The 17141-nt window shown below is 38.1% G+C and overlaps 1 protein-coding gene across 3 annotated transcripts in view; it reads right to left on the minus strand.

Annotated features, from left to right (window-relative positions):
* LOC138333276 (myocyte-specific enhancer factor 2C-like) overlaps window positions 1–17141 on the minus strand; it is a 122720-nt gene that overhangs the window by 63337 nt on the left and 42242 nt on the right. Inside the window, exon 1 of one of the 3 annotated variants that reach the window (XM_069281555.1) lies at window positions 8609–8747. The exons of the other annotated variants lie outside the window; for them this stretch is intronic. The gene's annotated coding sequence lies outside the window, so the exon portion shown is untranslated. Of the gene's footprint in view, window positions 1–8608; window positions 8748–17141 lie in introns of those variants that run through there. 3 annotated transcript variants of the gene reach the window in all.

Consider the following 17141-nt stretch of genomic DNA (forward strand, 5'->3'; position numbering starts at 1 on the left):
GTTTCTTTTTTCGATGCCATCTTTGTTTTTTGATGCGACGCTTCAAAATTTATCTGGAGCTATTTAGTAATAGTTTTGCCAAATTACTCTGTTTATCAATTAAAAAAAATCATATTAAGGACAGCGCTTTCCGTTCAAGTCTTTTCGCTTACTGTCCAGCGCTATATGTTGGTTTTTAAGAACCTGTCGGTGATTAGGTGAACAGAAGACATGCGATTTCGAGTGTCTTCGTGACGTTGATAATGTTGTAAACAGACGACGGGACGAAACCAAAATTCATTGAGATTTACAAAATAGTCAAGATTTAAACAAACAGAGGAGACAAGACAACAAGAATTTTCACTAAATGCTTATTGTGAGTATTCTTTTTTATAATTCAATGATAGTTAGCGCTACTGAGTAGAAGCTGATAGCTATTTTACTGCCGACGGTAACTGTTCGACTTTTGCTAAAATCAGTTAAAATGTTTCAATAGATTGCAAATACTTAAAAACTATTTTTGTTTCTAGACTTCGCCTCGGGTGACGGTGATATCCTCGGGGTGACACTAGGCACTGTCACCCTCTATATAGAAAGAGAGGTAACATATTTTACCCTGTTTTTCCCCCCACAATTTGACACCTTATCCAAACTATAACTATTTCTTTTTTATTAAACATTTACATGTACTTTATATTGATGTTTCTCATGAAATAACACCACACCTCATCAAATCTAACAGCTTCTTTTTTGTTAAAGGTCAACTTTTACATGTACTATGGATGCTTCTGATGAAATCACACTTTAGCCACCATTTCTTCTATACTTGAAGCCATATTGGTAAAATCCTAGGTCTCATGATCTTCCCTGGTAAACACTTTTATATTGCCCTGAACCTTTAACATGAGTGCCTTACATTTTAAATTTACTGCACCTCTTCCAGCGCTTCTATCCATTACTGCATTCTGGGTAAGTATACCAAACGATAGTTTGGGTTTAAAAAACCTTGATAGCCTGGCTTTAAAAACCTGATTGCCTCCATGCAGAATAATTAGCAAATGAGTGTAGGTAATGGTAAGTAAAATCAATAGGAGTACAGGGCTGCTTGGTCTAGTGTTAATACCAAAGCGGTGGAGCATTGACGGCAAATCTGGTGGATTTGATGTAATCAAGCATGAGGGAATACACAAGTTAATCAGGTAGACCAAGCGAGGTGGGCGCCAGCTTGTCACATCATCATAAACCATTGACCTACATCTCTAAAGTTAAAATGTAATTAGGACAAGTTAACAAAATCACCAGGAAGACACTTTTCTTCTCCAGTGTGTAAATTGTTTACTAGATTATTCTGTAATTTACATTAAGCTGTACTTCTTGTTACTACAATAGTAACAAAACTGACATGCTTTAATATCAAATTCTATAATTCCATTCCTTTGTCTCTCTCCAAAAGCTAAAGGACAATTTGCTACTTGATGCTGATCCCATCCATTCTAATCCTCCATTACTATTCAGAACCACACCCAAAATCTCTTCTATATTCCTCGATCTCTTGTTTCAGTCAGAACTTTCCCATTGGCTTACAACCCAATCCCCACTGTCTAGCCCTTTCCTTAACATATTTCCAATCCCCTATTGCCTCATTCTTTAGCACTTTTGTCTGTTTTTCACTAGTTCAGGTACTGACTTCTTCTTTCAATTATCATTGTGAACCTATCCGTCCAGCACTGACCCATCCTGACCAGCACTGACCCATCCTTCCAGCACTGACCCATCCTGTCCAGCACCGACCCATCCTGTCTAGCACTGACCTATCCTGTCCAGCATCCTGACCAGCATCCTGACCAGCACTGACCCATCCTGATCAGCACTGATCCCTCCTGACCAGCACTGACCCATTCTGACCAGCACTAACCCATCCTGTGCAGCACTGACCCATCCTGTGCAGCACTGACCCATCTTCCACATCCTTCCTGCCCAGCCCCTCCTGTCTAGACCCATCTTCCCCATCTTTCCTGAACAGCCCCTCCTCTCATGTGTAGACCCACCTTCCACATCCTTCCTGCCCAACACTTCCTGTCTAGACCCACCTTCCACATCCTTCCTGCCCAACACTTCCTGTCTAGACCCACCTTTCCCATCCTTCCTGCCCAACACTTCCTGTCTTTACCCACCTTTCCCATCCTTCCTGCCCAACACCTGCCCAACACCTCCTTTCTAGACCCACCTTTCCCATCCTTCCTGCCAAACCCCTCCTGTCTAGACCAACCTTTCCCCCAACACCTCCTGTCTAGACCCACCTTTCACATCCTTCTTGCCCAGCCCCTCCTGTCTATATCCACCTTTTCCATCCTTCTTGCCCAGCCCCTTCTGTCTATAACCAGTACCCACCTTTCCCATCCTTCCTGCCCAACCCTTCCTGTCTAGACCCACCTTTCCCATCCTTCCTGTCCAACCCCTCCTGTCTAGACCCACCGTTCACATCCTTCTTGCCCAGCCCCTCCTGTCTATACCCGGTACCCACCTTTCCCATCCTTCCTGCCCAGCCCCTCCTGTCTAGACCCACCGTTCCCATCCTTCTTGCCCAGCCCCTCCTGTCTATACCCGGTACCCACCTTTCCCATCCTTCCTGCCCAGCCCCTCCTGTCTAGACCCACCTTTCCCATCCTTCCTGCCCAACCCTTCCTGTCTAGACCCACCTTTCCCATCCTTCTTGCCCAGCCCCTCTTGTCTAGACCCATCTTCTCCTTCTTTCATGCCCAGCCCCTCCTGTCATGTCTAGACCCACCTTTCCCATCCTTCCTGCCCAGCCCCTCCTAACCTGTCCCACCATTTCCCATCCTTCCTGCACAACCCCTCCTGTCTATACCCACCTTTCCCATCATTCCTCTCCAATCCCTCCTGTCATGTCTAGACCCACCATACCCTTCCTTCCTACCCAGCCCCTCCTGTCCTCTCCCACTATTTCCCTTCTTCCTAGACAGCCCCTCCTGTCTAGACCCACCTTTCCCATCCTTCCTGCCCAGCCCCTCCTGTCCTGTCCCACTATTTCCCATCCTTCCTAGACAGCCCCTCCTGTCTAGACCTACCTTTCCCATCCTTCCTGCCCAGCCACTCCTGTCCTGTCCCACTATTCCCCTCCTACATATACTCTCCCTTAGCTCTGTATACTCAGTTAAGCTGCACATGCTACAGTCAGTATATGTGCCCTACAGTGACTTTTGTCTTTATCACCAGAGGCTAGCCTTTCATTTTAACTAATCTTTTTAAGATTGTGTTCATCTAAAATTTTGGCAAAACTACCTTTATTTGAAATTTCTCAAATTGTCTCTCCTGGCTTATAACTAAGAAACACATTAAATAAATTCTGGCCAAATTATTATTTATCATACTGAATTAGTGTTAATGAATAAAGAGATTCCTATTACTGGTACATGTAACTTAAATATGTATATATGTGACTGGTAACAGTTTATAGTGATAATGAATACAGAAGATATCTTGAATTCTGTACTGGTGTAAATACCAGTATATATGTGACTGGTAACAGTTTATAGTGATAATGAATAAAGAAGATATCTTGAATTCTGTACTGGTGTAAATACCAGTATATATGTGTCTGGTTACAGTTTATAGTGATAATGAATACAGAAGATATCTTGAATTCTGTACTGGTGTAAATACCAGTATATATGTGTCTGGTTACAGTTTTTGCTTAAAAGTAAACATAAATAATAATTATGTGCTTACGTAAATATTGCCTATGCTAAGTTTTCGGCAATTAAAAATCAAAACCACTTTGATTGGATATTTAAATGGTTTTTTTCCCTGAAAATGCATGAACTAACTTTAGAAATAAGATAGGTGTACTTATTAAGAGTTGAACAAATTTTTCATCCTTGAGGACGATGATTTACATTTATATTACATAAAATACTCACAGTCCTTTTATGATAATGAGCATTACATCCTGGTTATGTGTTCAATCTATTCAATCAAATCAATTTCCACTTTCTGCACCTGATCGACCTCACAAATTTAAATATTGTGGATTTCGTAAATTTTGACCTTGAAAGGTGTACAAATACCCATGGTTAAGTGTTTGATTTTACCTTGAATGGTCATCAAGGATACAAGGCTGCTCAATTTGACATTGCAAGATCTTCTGGTATCCATGGATACAAGTTGAGTTTGACCTTGTGAGGTCACTTATAGACAATGACAGTGGATAGAGTTTAAATTGACCTTGTGGGACCATCAAGTATCAATGACAATAGAATGATTGACCTTGCAAGGTCATCACAATGGCTCCTTGTTGAAGCTGAAGGTAATATACAAGTATTCATGATTACATTTTGAATCTGATCTTGCAAGGTTATTTTGTAACCATGGTTTCAGGTTCATTCTACATGTTACAAAATTTAATGCTGTTTTACCATGTTAGGTCAACAAACATTCACAATTACAAATTGTGTCATCAAGTTCTTGTAAAATTACAAATTATCTAAGCATACATTTTCTCTATGATCGCATGCAGGTAGAGTTGCAATGTACTTGATATGACAATGTTCTACATGACCTTCTGGGGTCATGTGCATTTGTGTGACTTGAGCCACATGCTCTCCCAGCTATCTCGAGGACACAAAAACATGACAAGTAGATACTACATGCATGTAGCACCTGTGTATTGAGAGATTTTTAACAGAAGACTAGAGTAAAATTTAGGAGGCGTTTTATGGCTTAATGTGACAAACATTGGCTGGAAACACAATTAAACAGCCATAACGTTTACTATGGGGATAATTTACCAGCCAGTTAAGACCGTATAGAATGTGGTGTGTGGTGTTCAGTTTTGTCAAGGTTTTTACAAAGAGGGCATCACCTGAGCTGGGTGTTGGTGAAGTTGTTAATAGGTGGGTCTAGTAGTTCATGTGGCCGTGTAATCAGGATACTACCAGATAGGGCAGAAAAACAGGAAGCACATCCTATCCCCTCTCACAGAAACCATGTCAATGGTTATTACATCGATAACAACCTTCCCAAGCGTGTCAGACCACGGGGAATCAATAAAGAAACCGAATAAAAACAAATAATAGTAGATGAGGTCAACGAGCAGTACAACAGGAGACATTAGACACAGGTAACAAAAGATGACAACTTTCTGGTAGAAAATTCAATAATACTGATTGATAGTTGTGTATAAATGTATGGGGAGTCTACATGTCTATGATCACAGAGTACAAACTGTCTCCCCCTAACCATACAGGACAGCTACATAAAACCTGAACAAGTGGACCGCCCTTCACTGACCTTCCCACTCTCAAGTCCTTTTTTACAACTTGTCTTTCCACAAAAGACAGCTCTTAGGTATTCTGCACGTCTGGTATTCATCGCCATAGCGAAGCAGGTAATCAGAAAATTATATAAATCTTTCATTTAAGTTATCTTCCTATGACGTCAAAATATGCCATTATTTTATTTCTTTTTTTCAATGGGAAATAACTTGCGTCATAATTTGGCGTGTGGTATAATAATCGGACCATGTTTTAAAATTCAGGGTTATTATACAATATGAACAGTACACAAATATAATTAAATTCTGGCTCTTTGACAGCAAATAAAGATCAATCAAGTAAGTAGTTGTGCCTGACAGCGGTAGTCTCTTTTGAAATCGCCATGTTAAACAATGAGTAAGGCAACAATACCACAAGGCAAGTTGATCTGATAAACAACCTTCTGTATATATACACTGCGGTTCCACTTGACTGCATAAATACGGTCCGAGTCTCCACATATAGACAAGTCGGCTTCTAAACTTAGATGAGAGCGTCCCAAAAATAGCTTGACGTCCTGGGTGACCCTGATTCTGCATATACTTATACAAATTCTGACAAGCTCACATTAATCCAGAAGCTATCATTGAATAAAAGGTCAACATTCACATTTAGACAAATACATAGGCAAATATTTAAATCTAAATATTTTGAAAGTTATTCTTTATGAGGGTTATAAATCTTTGTCTGGGAGCGACTGACTAAACTGACATACAGATTTCTAGTCAAAAGACTGTGGTTCTCATTTAATGACATTGCAGTTTAATAGCTGATTTATTGTGAACGAGAAAAAATGCATAGCCTCAGGTTTTTAACTATAACCATCGAGCACTCATGATTCACCAAGAAATCAGAATTGTTATTTCTTCTTACCTTTCTGTCAACTAGTAATGAACATGTAAATCATAATTTCAGGTATTTCAAGTTTCCATTTATTTCTATAAAAGCACAATTCATTGCAAAATTTGAAAAACGATTATAATCGATTATGAATTGGTTTGGCCATTCTGATTATCAATTTTGAAAATGAAGCAGACCAATCCCTACCTTATACAATATACCTACCAGATTTTCCTTCAGTAAAAACACAGATCAAGTTTTTGTCACCTTCATATTTACACTATCAGATGTCAGTATTAAGTTATACTTCAAACATTTTGTGTCTGCTATTCAAAGTATTTCTTCTACCTTCACAAAGAAGAGTTCTCATAAACTAGTTGAAAAACTTTTTTTTTCTTCAGCAAGCTGAGATCAACTTATCTATCCTCATTATTAAAACATAAACTGTTAAGTTCAACTAATTTGTAATATTTCTTTCTTTCAAATGCACTATACCTCTGTACTTCTGAACAATTGTCAGCTTGTAATTAATTTATAGGAACATTTAAATTTCCACAGTTCATATTATAGGCTTAATTTGTATATATCTGGTTTGTATTGTCTCTTTAAGACTGAATTACAAAATAAGTAACCTCAGCATTGTATAGCATATAAATTAATTATCACACATTTACGGATTGTAGATCTAGCTAAGATCAATGGGAAAATCAGACGCCTAAGTATTGGCAACTTGAGCCAGGACAAAAATGTCTGTGATTGAAGCTGTCATGCGTAAACCCCATGGCTGAGCACCTATTTGTGATAAGGCACATTGATCTAGACATTATGGTGCAATTTCCAGCAAACATCCAAAGATAACATTTACCCCATGGACCGACAATTCCTGTATACCAATTAAACATTTCCACGTCACATTTCACACATAAATTACACCAAATCTACACAAATTTTATCACTAATTTGTTGGATGTTAATTAAAAAAATAGTAAATCTAAATGTAAAATCACTCAAATACCAAATTTTTATACAATTATTAGAAGTGACATCTAGAGATGGTGACAGTGATCTAGTTCAGACTGGTGGGTAATTCCCTTTACCGTGTTGTGCATAATAATGACCCAAGATGCTTGACTACCTGGTTTAAAGTGGAGCTGCTTTGTTTGATTGTGCTGGAAGCCTAGGCTATGAACTTCAGTTTATAATGGCTTTTCTGTATATAGTGAGTGAGTGTATGTATTTTAGGAGATTTTGGTATATAATTGTGTCTCCTTGTGATGTTGTTATTGCCACTTATAAATGTAAACATGAGATATGTTTCAAAGAATTTTTGTCTGTTTTTTCAGTAAATCCTGTCTATAAAGGTCACTCAAATGCAAAGGAATAACAATTATTTATTTATAGCAAGGTGATTTTTATACAGAGGTTGAATTGTGCTAAAATTGGTCATTTGAAATCCTACAAAAGTGGTCTTACTAAGCAGGTGGTCTTTATACAAAGGTTGCCTCTAAAGCAGGTTTTACTGTGGTATGAACAAAGCATTGTAACTAATTAACGAAGAATGGCATAAATACCTAAATCTAATTGATAAGAATAGACAGCTGATTTGATTTCAATAACTTGAAAGCTAGGGTAAATATAAATGGAAGTTTAATTACAGCGATAACAGTAATCTATTAAAGCACAGACACACTGTTTTTCACCAGACCTTTCATCAACAAATGTAAAGAATATTATAGTCAGGAATGAAACTCAATTGAATTGACTTAAATGTGACTTAAATGTGAGACCAAGTTTGTTTGTATAAGTCAATATCAATTTTTCACCATCCGTGTATGTCCTATATACTTGAAAAGATATTTGACCTGCTGACAAAGTAAATTCAATTGAAAACACCACATTTGATATACATTAAAAGATATTAATCAAGTACTTTAAGCATGCATTTAATGTTTATGATTTTTCGGTGATGCCAAAATGATGATCTATATAGGAATTATATTAAGTTAATTTTAAATGACTTAAAATGATATCTACTTTAGGTAAAGTCATAAAATTTGGTTAAAATAAATTTCATAATAAAATATGTTTTAAAAGAAAAAAATTATCCAGATACATTCATTTAAAGTGAAGTGGAGTTCATGTATTTCTTAAGACATATGATTATTCCCTTGATACAAATGTAAACAAAAATAAGGGTGTCAGGTAGCCACATGATAGCTGTAAATATACACATATAATCTATAGTTGTACCAAAATTACCACAACCTAAGTAGTAGGTTCTAAATCTGCTCGCAGCTAAGGCTAAATATACACGCAGTGAGATCCAAAAATAAAGCTTGATCTGTGTAACAAATATCGCTTACTACTATACCAAAATAGCATGTAAGATAAATATATATCTATTCTCTTTCTATTTGTGTCTATATAAACGATTTGGCGAACATAAAGAGACTCACTAAGGCAGAGAAGGAAGGCCTCCAACAACATGGTGGATTTCTCTCAGGTAGATTCAGGTAAAAAAGATCTTCATTCACCAAACAAAATTCATCCACAGATCAACACTGTGCAAAGTTCACTTCAGAAGAATGTAACCATCCACCGTGTGAAATATTATGTGAATCCTCAATAATGGATGTTGTGAGCCACACTTTCTCGTCTTTTAACCGTGTTGGAATTAACCAGGAATCGTATTCTCTTGGAGGAATCGCTCTGTCTATGAGGTGTACACAAGAGAACTACGCAGCAGTCGGATTGCCAAACATTCTCCCTCACCTGGTTTCAATGGGTTACACATATCACAGAATTCAGGGAGAGAAATCTGTTCCTCTGGAGGAAAACAGCAAAATTAGCACTGGTTCCCACAACAGTGGAGGGTAGGTGTGCATCAAAACAGTGGATGGTTTTGTCAAGTGTAATGTTAGATTGGAGGAGATGTAAAGATAGGGGGAGCAGAGCAGTATGGATAAGGCTGTAAGATTTGTTAGCCAGCTAACCCCCTAGAGCTGTTCTACATCATGCTCTAGCTAATGTTGGGGGCGCCATGGAAAATTCCTCAGCTTGGCAACACACAGACAGGAACTAGAGAGGAGTGGAACAGTCCCCTCTAATTACCACAGACAACGTCAGTATTATCTAGCTATCAGTCTGCAAGACATAGAGTCAGTCTCCTCATCACTGGATATATATATCCTCTGTTACTAGGGCATCTATCTCCTCTGTTACTAGGGTATCTATCTCCTCTGTTACTAGGTTATCTGTCTCCTCTGTTACTAGGTTATCTATCTCCTCTGTTTTTAGGGCATCTATCTCCTCTGTTACTAGGTTATCTGTCTCCTCTGTTACTAGGTTATCTATCTCCTCTGTTTTTAGGGCATCTATCTCCTCTGTTACTAGGGCATCTATCTCCTCTGTTACTAGGTTATCTGTCTCCTCTGTTACTAGGTTATCTGTCTCCTCTGTTACTAGGTTATCTATCTCCATTGTTACTAGGTTATCTGTCTCCTCTGTTACTAGGGTATCTATCTCCTCTCTGTTACTAGGGCATCTATCTCCTCTGTTACTAGGTTATCTGTCTCCTCTGTTACTAGGTTATCTGTCTCCTCTGTTACTAGGTTATCTATCTCCATTGTTACTAGGGCATCTATCTCCTCTGTTACTAAGGTATCTATCTCTCCTGTTACTAGGGTATATCCCTTGCTACTTGAGTATCTATCTCCCTTGTTATTAAGGTACTTATCTCCCCTTCTATCTCCCTTGTTACTAAGGTATCTATCTCCCCTGTTACTAAGGTATCTATCTCCCCTGTTAATAAGGTATCTATCTCCTCTGTTACTAGGGTATACCCCTTGCTACTTGAGTATCTATCTCCCTTATTACTAAGGTATCTATCTCCCTTATTACTAAGGTATCTATATCCCCCGTTACTAAGGTATCTATCTCCCCTGTTAATAAGGTGTCTTATCTCCTCTGTTACTATGGTATATATCTCCCCTGTTACTAAGGTATCTATCGCCACTGTTAATAAGATATCTATCTCCTCTGTTAATAAGATATCTATCTCCTCTGTTAATAGGATATCTATCTCTTCTGTTACAAGGGTATCTATCTCCTCTGTTACTAAGTTATCTATCTCTCCTATTACTAAGGTATCTATCTCCCAGCAACTGCTGCTAGGGTATCTATGTTCCAGCCACTGTTGCTAAGGTATCTATCTCCCCTGTTACTAAGGTATCTATCTCCCAGTCACTGTTGCTAGGGTATCTATCTCCCAGCCACTGTTACTAAGGTATCTATCTCCCAGCCACTGTTGCTAAGGTATCTATCTCCTAGTCACGGTATCTCTCTTACCACGCTTAATATGCCTTTAATCATGTAACTACTGTTACTGAAGTATCTTTGTCTCCTAGCAAGTGTTTTACTTTTCAAAATTCTATTGATAAAAGAGATTTATTTCAATCATTGTAGCTTTTTTTTTTAATTTATTGAATTGATGGGTATGTATATAACACAATGGAAACTTTGTCAGTAAAAACACAAGTCTACAAGGGAGATAACAAAGATCTTTTATTGACTTCATATGTAAAATCAACAGATTTTAAGAATAATGACAGCCGGCTTATTTGATGTAGAGTAGAAACAGCATGTGATAGCTTATCCTGACCAAACCTTTTCCATCTCTTGGAATCATGTCCATTCACAAAATCTCCAAAAATCAATAAGGTTTTGCTTCTTGTCAGCGAGCAAGCATTATTGGTAAATGATAGCAAAAAACCAACAGCAGAATTTTTTCAACTCCTTCATTATATTGGATTGTCATTTATTGGAAGATCACTGAATTGTCATATGAATTAATGAAAGCCAGAGGAAGTAGCCGGTGACAGGCATGGAAAATTGTCTTTAGAGATGAAGCTACAGGAGGCAGTTACACAGATAACAATCTTAGAAAGACAATCCCTAATACCTTAAGCTTCCCACCAGGACAGTCATATTGATGATAGAATTCCAATACACACATGGTCAACTCTCTGTTACAGGGAAAAGCTTTGGAGTGATAATGGCTATAATCATACTGTGGCTCAGTGGTTAGAGGTTCTGGGTTCAACTCTGACCCTGCTGAAGCTCATGTGTCATGTGACATGGTCACATCTCTATCACAGGTGGAAACTGTGCAGCTTTGGAGTGTCAGTGGGTAATGGCTCAGTGGTTGAAGCTCATGTGTCATGTGACATGGTCACATCTCTATCACAGGAGGAAACTGTGCAGTTTTGGAGTATCAGTGGGTAATGGCTTAGTGGTTTGAGGTTCTGGGTTGAGTGAAGTCTTATCCTGCTGAAGCTTACAGTGCATGTGTCATATGGCATGGTCAACATTCTTTCCCAGGGGGTAAACAACAGCTCTGGAGCATCAATGGCTGATGGCTCAGTGGTTAGTAGTGGTAGGTTCTGGGTTAAAGTCTAGCTCAGAGTAAACTGTGAAAAATTACATGATTAAATGTCTGCAAAAAGGGAACAGAAAACTGATTAAGTTGGTGTCATATGGCTCATGCTGATATGTCGCAGGTCCTTGGTCAACCCGCTGGCAACAACAGGAACCGTGTCAGCTCTGCTCAGTGGTTAATGACTCAGTGGTTTTCAAGAAGCTGTAGGCTCTGGTTTATAAGAGTCTGTAGGTTCGGGATTAGATTTTGTAGGCTATGGGTTAGAGTCTGGCCAAACTTCATATAAAATCTTCTGTTACATTATCAACTCTGTGTAATGGTGGGTAGAAAACCATACAGCTAAGAAGCTTAATGGCTAGAGGTTAAAAGTCCTCAGTTTGATTCTGATCCAGTACTCCTGTCAAATCTGTGTACTGTTTCATACCAAAACATTGAGCTGCCTAACCCATCATATCACCTCCTGGTTCTGCCAAGTTTGATTTCACTTATAAACTTCTAAATAAAGCCCAGGTTTAACCAATTATACAAACACAGTTACAAGTATTTACATACATATGTACATGTATCGATAGGATAAAAATAGCATAAACATGTAAATTTGGCAAATTAAAAAGGTTAATTAAAAAATTGAGATACAATATCATTAGTCCAAATTTCACTGAGGTAGCTACATAAGAGGATCTTAAATGAGGGTTCATTTTATATAAGATACTGATAAATTAGATATTACAGGTTTTGTTTTTGGAAGCTTTGCTGAGCAAAGCAACAAACAAACTTTTAGATTACAGCGGTAAGACCTCACACGAAATGGGACATAAATGAAAGCTACTTTTGCAAAATTACTAAAATTACCTGTGTTTTGACAAATTCAAGCATAAAAATGTTAGAAAAACTGAAAAAGATGCATAATATTCATACCATCATCTTGAATTCTTGACATATCACATCATTGTCTTTATAATATTGGCACAATAATTTCAAGGTCATAATCAAATGATATATTATCCATATATGTACATAGTAATTATTCTAAATATTAGATGGGTAATTCCCTATGAAAACAAGAGCATCAATATAATGAAATGTTAGGGTACACTCATTACAGATCATTTAACTATTACACAGACTGATTTAATACTGATACTTTTCACATCTTATGTCAATAACTGATTCAATGTACCAAAAGATTAATGCAAGCCTAGGTCTACATGACTAGTCTTTTCTGACCTACAGAGACCAATGTTCTGGTCATGAAAACTAATTAACCCAGGAGGGGAGATGAAGACAGATGAAGCAGGTAATCGGGTCAGAGATCAATGTCCTGTGAGTTATCAGCCTATAGCTACCACCAGCCTCTGTATCTACATTTCTATCCATTCTAGTACTTAGTACTGCTGTCAGGGGTGTATCAGTCCTCGATACTCTTACATCTGAGAGTACCAGTCCTCGATACTGTTACATCTGAGTGTATCAGCCCTCATAACTGTTACATCTGAGTGTATCAGTCCTCCATACAGTTACATCTGAGTGTGTCAGCCCTCGATACTGTTACATCTGAGTGTATCAGCCCTCAGTACTGTTACATCTGAGTGTATCAGTCCTCCATACAGTTACATTTGATTGTATCAGCCCTCAGTACTGTTACATCTGAGTGTATCAGCCCTTAGTACTGTTACATCTGAGTGTATCAGTCCTCAATACTGTCACATCTGAGTGTATTAGCCCTCAATACTGTTACATCCGAGTGTATCAGCCCTCATAACTGTTACATCTGAGTGTATCAGTCCTCGATACTGTTACATCTGAGTGTATCAGTCCTCGATACCGTTACATCTGAGTGTATCAGCCCTCAGTACTGTTACATCTGAGTGCATCACCCCTCGACCATCCCTCAGTACAGAGAGTTTGATCCCACCCAAATAAGTGTCCAGACAGTTTCCTGTACATGACTAACTGATTTGAGATTTGTTTTAAACATCAAATAATTTTGAAGATATCAATTAGCACTGTGACATACTAAACCTTATAAAGCTTAATGTGGCAGTTCATAGTATAGCTTCAGATTAATGATCTCTGAAATGGTTTTATGTTACATCTCATTTCATACAGGTACTGGTAATCTATACATATAATACAGGTGTGTTTATACAGATATTCTGTACATAATACATTGTCTTATACAGATATTCTGTACATAATACATTGTCTTATATTTTACTTTATGTTATTCTAAATAATCTTAAATAACAAAATTCACAATAATTCCAATAAATCTTCTCCAATGACATGAAGGTTTGTTGAATTTCAAAGCTGAAAAGGGCACATGTAAATATCAAGGTTTGGATTTATATATAAACTTAATTTAGGGAAACAAAGATACTTATTTTTGTCATCCTCTTGATCACCATCTCTATCTGTAAATCATACCTGTATTAACAGGAGGTATTTAACACCAGAACATGATCACTGAGGTATAATGTATACAATGACAGACATACACTGTTAATCTTCACAGAGTGTACCTGTTGTTTACAATGTATCAAATTCAGCACTCCTTCCACTTTTTGAAGCCTGGAATTCACTTCCATCAAATTATCTCATATTTCAACTCTTCCATTTCAAATACATTTTGAGCTGGAACAGAAGGAATGAGTTAAATGTAGACTGAAAATATGAAAACCAAACTGCATGGTCTTTTTTATTGATCTCTTTTGCAAAATATTTATGGATCAGTTTGTGATTTATTGGGCTGAATACAGCAATATACTATGGCACCAGGATAATTAAGACTTAACACAATTATGAACCTGACCATCACGTTAAACAGAAATTTGAGTATTTATTGTCTATATTGTCTATATTTGGATTCACTGTTATTGAAGTATAATCAGGACACATTATAGCCATGAAATTACCAGCACCTAGAATTATAAAGTCGGAGTAAATGTAGAATCATATGTGGCATATAATGGTATATCTTGACACCATTTTTCAAGAGATATCACACTCTAAAAGTCCTTTATTATTTATTTTTGAATCATCAACAAACTTGATATTAATGTTTTTAAGTCTAACACCAGATGGAAAGATGTCCTAAATCTGGGACTACCTATACGATCTGCTCAAACAACAGATCAGATCTCCAGAGTCCGGAACGAACAAAATACACATACCCTTAACCTGGGATTACAATACAACAAATTTTGGCCACTTTATGTGCTACTATTTGTGCCTAATTCATGTGAATCAAATGTAATAACTTATTGGAATACACAAAAAATTAATAGAATATGACGTGAATCTCAGTAAAACAGGTAAACATTAAATAATGCACACATCATTTTTGATTAAGCTATGTTTATTGAATCATATAGGATAAAAAAATAAGACAGAAAACAATACAAGTACAAAGAAATATACCAGAGTGCATCAACTAGGGCAGTGAACAGTTACCCATGAGCAACACACGGAATTAATGACATACAACATTAGGGAATCACATAGAAGAATCATGATATAAAGATATTACCAAGAAAAATGCCCTAGTCTTATGTATATACAAACAAAACTGGTAGAATTTGTGTAGAGTGTGATGCTGGTTAACCAACACAGATCCATAGCCTCACTGCAGCCACACAGCTGGCAGACTGAGGCTACTGCCTATAGGGGGAACTACCCTGGTCTCATATCAGCCAATATCTGGCAAGGTCATGCAAGGTCATCCTAGGAACCAAGGGGAATTACTCCAGGTCTGATATTAGGCGATATCAAACAAGGTCATCCATAGAACCAAGGGGAACTACTCTGGTCTGATATCAAGCAAGGTCGTCCATAGAAGTAAGGGAAACTACTCTGGTCTGATATCGGGCGGTAGGCAAGGTCATCCATAGAACCAAGGGAAACTACTCTGGTCTGATATCGGGCGGTAGGCAAGGTCATCCATAGAACCAAGGGGAACTACTCTGGTCTGATATCAGGCAAGGTCGTCCATAGAAGCAAGGGAAACTACTCTGGTCTGATATCGGGCGGTAGGCAAGGTCGTCCATAGAACCAAGGGGAACTATTCTGGTCCGATATCAGGCAAGGTCGTCCATAGAAGCAAGGGAAACTAATCTGGTCTGATATCGGGCAGTAGGCAAGGTTGTCAATAGAACCAAGGGGAACTACTCTGGTCTGATATCAGGCAAGGTCGACCATAGAAGCAAGGGGAACTACTCTGGTCTGATATCAGGCAAGGTCTTCCATAGAAGCAAGGGGAACTATTCTGGTCTGATATCAGGCAATATCAGGCAAGGTCATCCATAGAACTAAGGGAAACTACTCTGGTCTGATATCAGGCGATATCAGGCAAGGTTATCCATAGAACCAAGGGGAACTACTCTGGTCTGATATCAGGCAATCAGGCAAGGTCTGTCCATATCAGCACCAAGGGGAACTACTCTGGTCTGGTCTGATATCAGGCAAGGGTCTCAGGCAAGGTCGTCCATAGCACCAAGGGGAACTACTCTGGTCTGATATCAGGCAAGGTCGTCCATAGCACCAAGGGGAACTACTCTGGTCTGATATCAGGCAAGGTCGTCCATAGAACCAAGGGGAACAACTCTGGTCTGATATCAGGCAAGGTCAAAACATAACCAACCTTATGGCTCATTTAGCGAGCTTATTTATGACCTTATCGTACTTGAACTATTACCATAACTTAAATCTTTATACCATAAATACTACACAATGTAACAAAATTGTTATATGCTTTTTATTGTTGATATAAATAAAATCTATTTTCTAAAGAAAAAAATTACCTACCAAAGGAATATTGAGTATGTGACATTGACCTTAACAAGTGTAGCTGTGTGTAGGTGACACGCTCATTTGAAAACTAAAACCCTCAGAGATATAACACTGGCAGCCTAAGGTATGTGACCAGGTATGTACAATGCTGTACCACCTCCCCCCTAACATCTTCCTTACCACCCATCAGTGCCACACGATTTAAGGTGATCCACCCTGTCATCGGAGACCCCAATCAGGCCCCGGCCCATACTGGTACATATTGTGTCGCTTGGTGTCTTCCTGTAATTACGACGACACTAGTCTCTCACACTTGACAATCACCAGTTAAAAGTTTTATAACTACAACACATATTTAAATGGAGATTTATGAGATTTTTTTACTACCGTGGCTCTGTTCGCTACTTACTGTAATGGTGTTATTGAGGGTTTAGAAATATTGTGGTCGTCCCAAACGACATTTTAAATTGATTATAGATCACCTATTTAACACATAATTTTGCGAAATCTGATCATTTTCTGAACAAGCTCCTGAATGAGTTAAAGGACCATTGTATTGTGAACAGATTTTACTATCTCTTACTTTCATAGACTCCACTGGACTGTGATATTCTGACATTAAATGTAGAACCGAAACCACACCATGACATTGGGTCACAGGACATGGTCACCTGGGAGATAAAACCACAAGGGGAGAGAACTCATGTACCGTATGAAAGCTGGTGGACACAGAGCATGATCTTCATTAAATTTTGTCTGAGCAA

This window comes from Argopecten irradians, chromosome 10 (assembly GCF_041381155.1).
Source record: "Argopecten irradians isolate NY chromosome 10, Ai_NY, whole genome shotgun sequence".
Classification (NCBI taxonomy): Eukaryota; Metazoa; Mollusca; class Bivalvia; order Pectinida; family Pectinidae; genus Argopecten; species Argopecten irradians.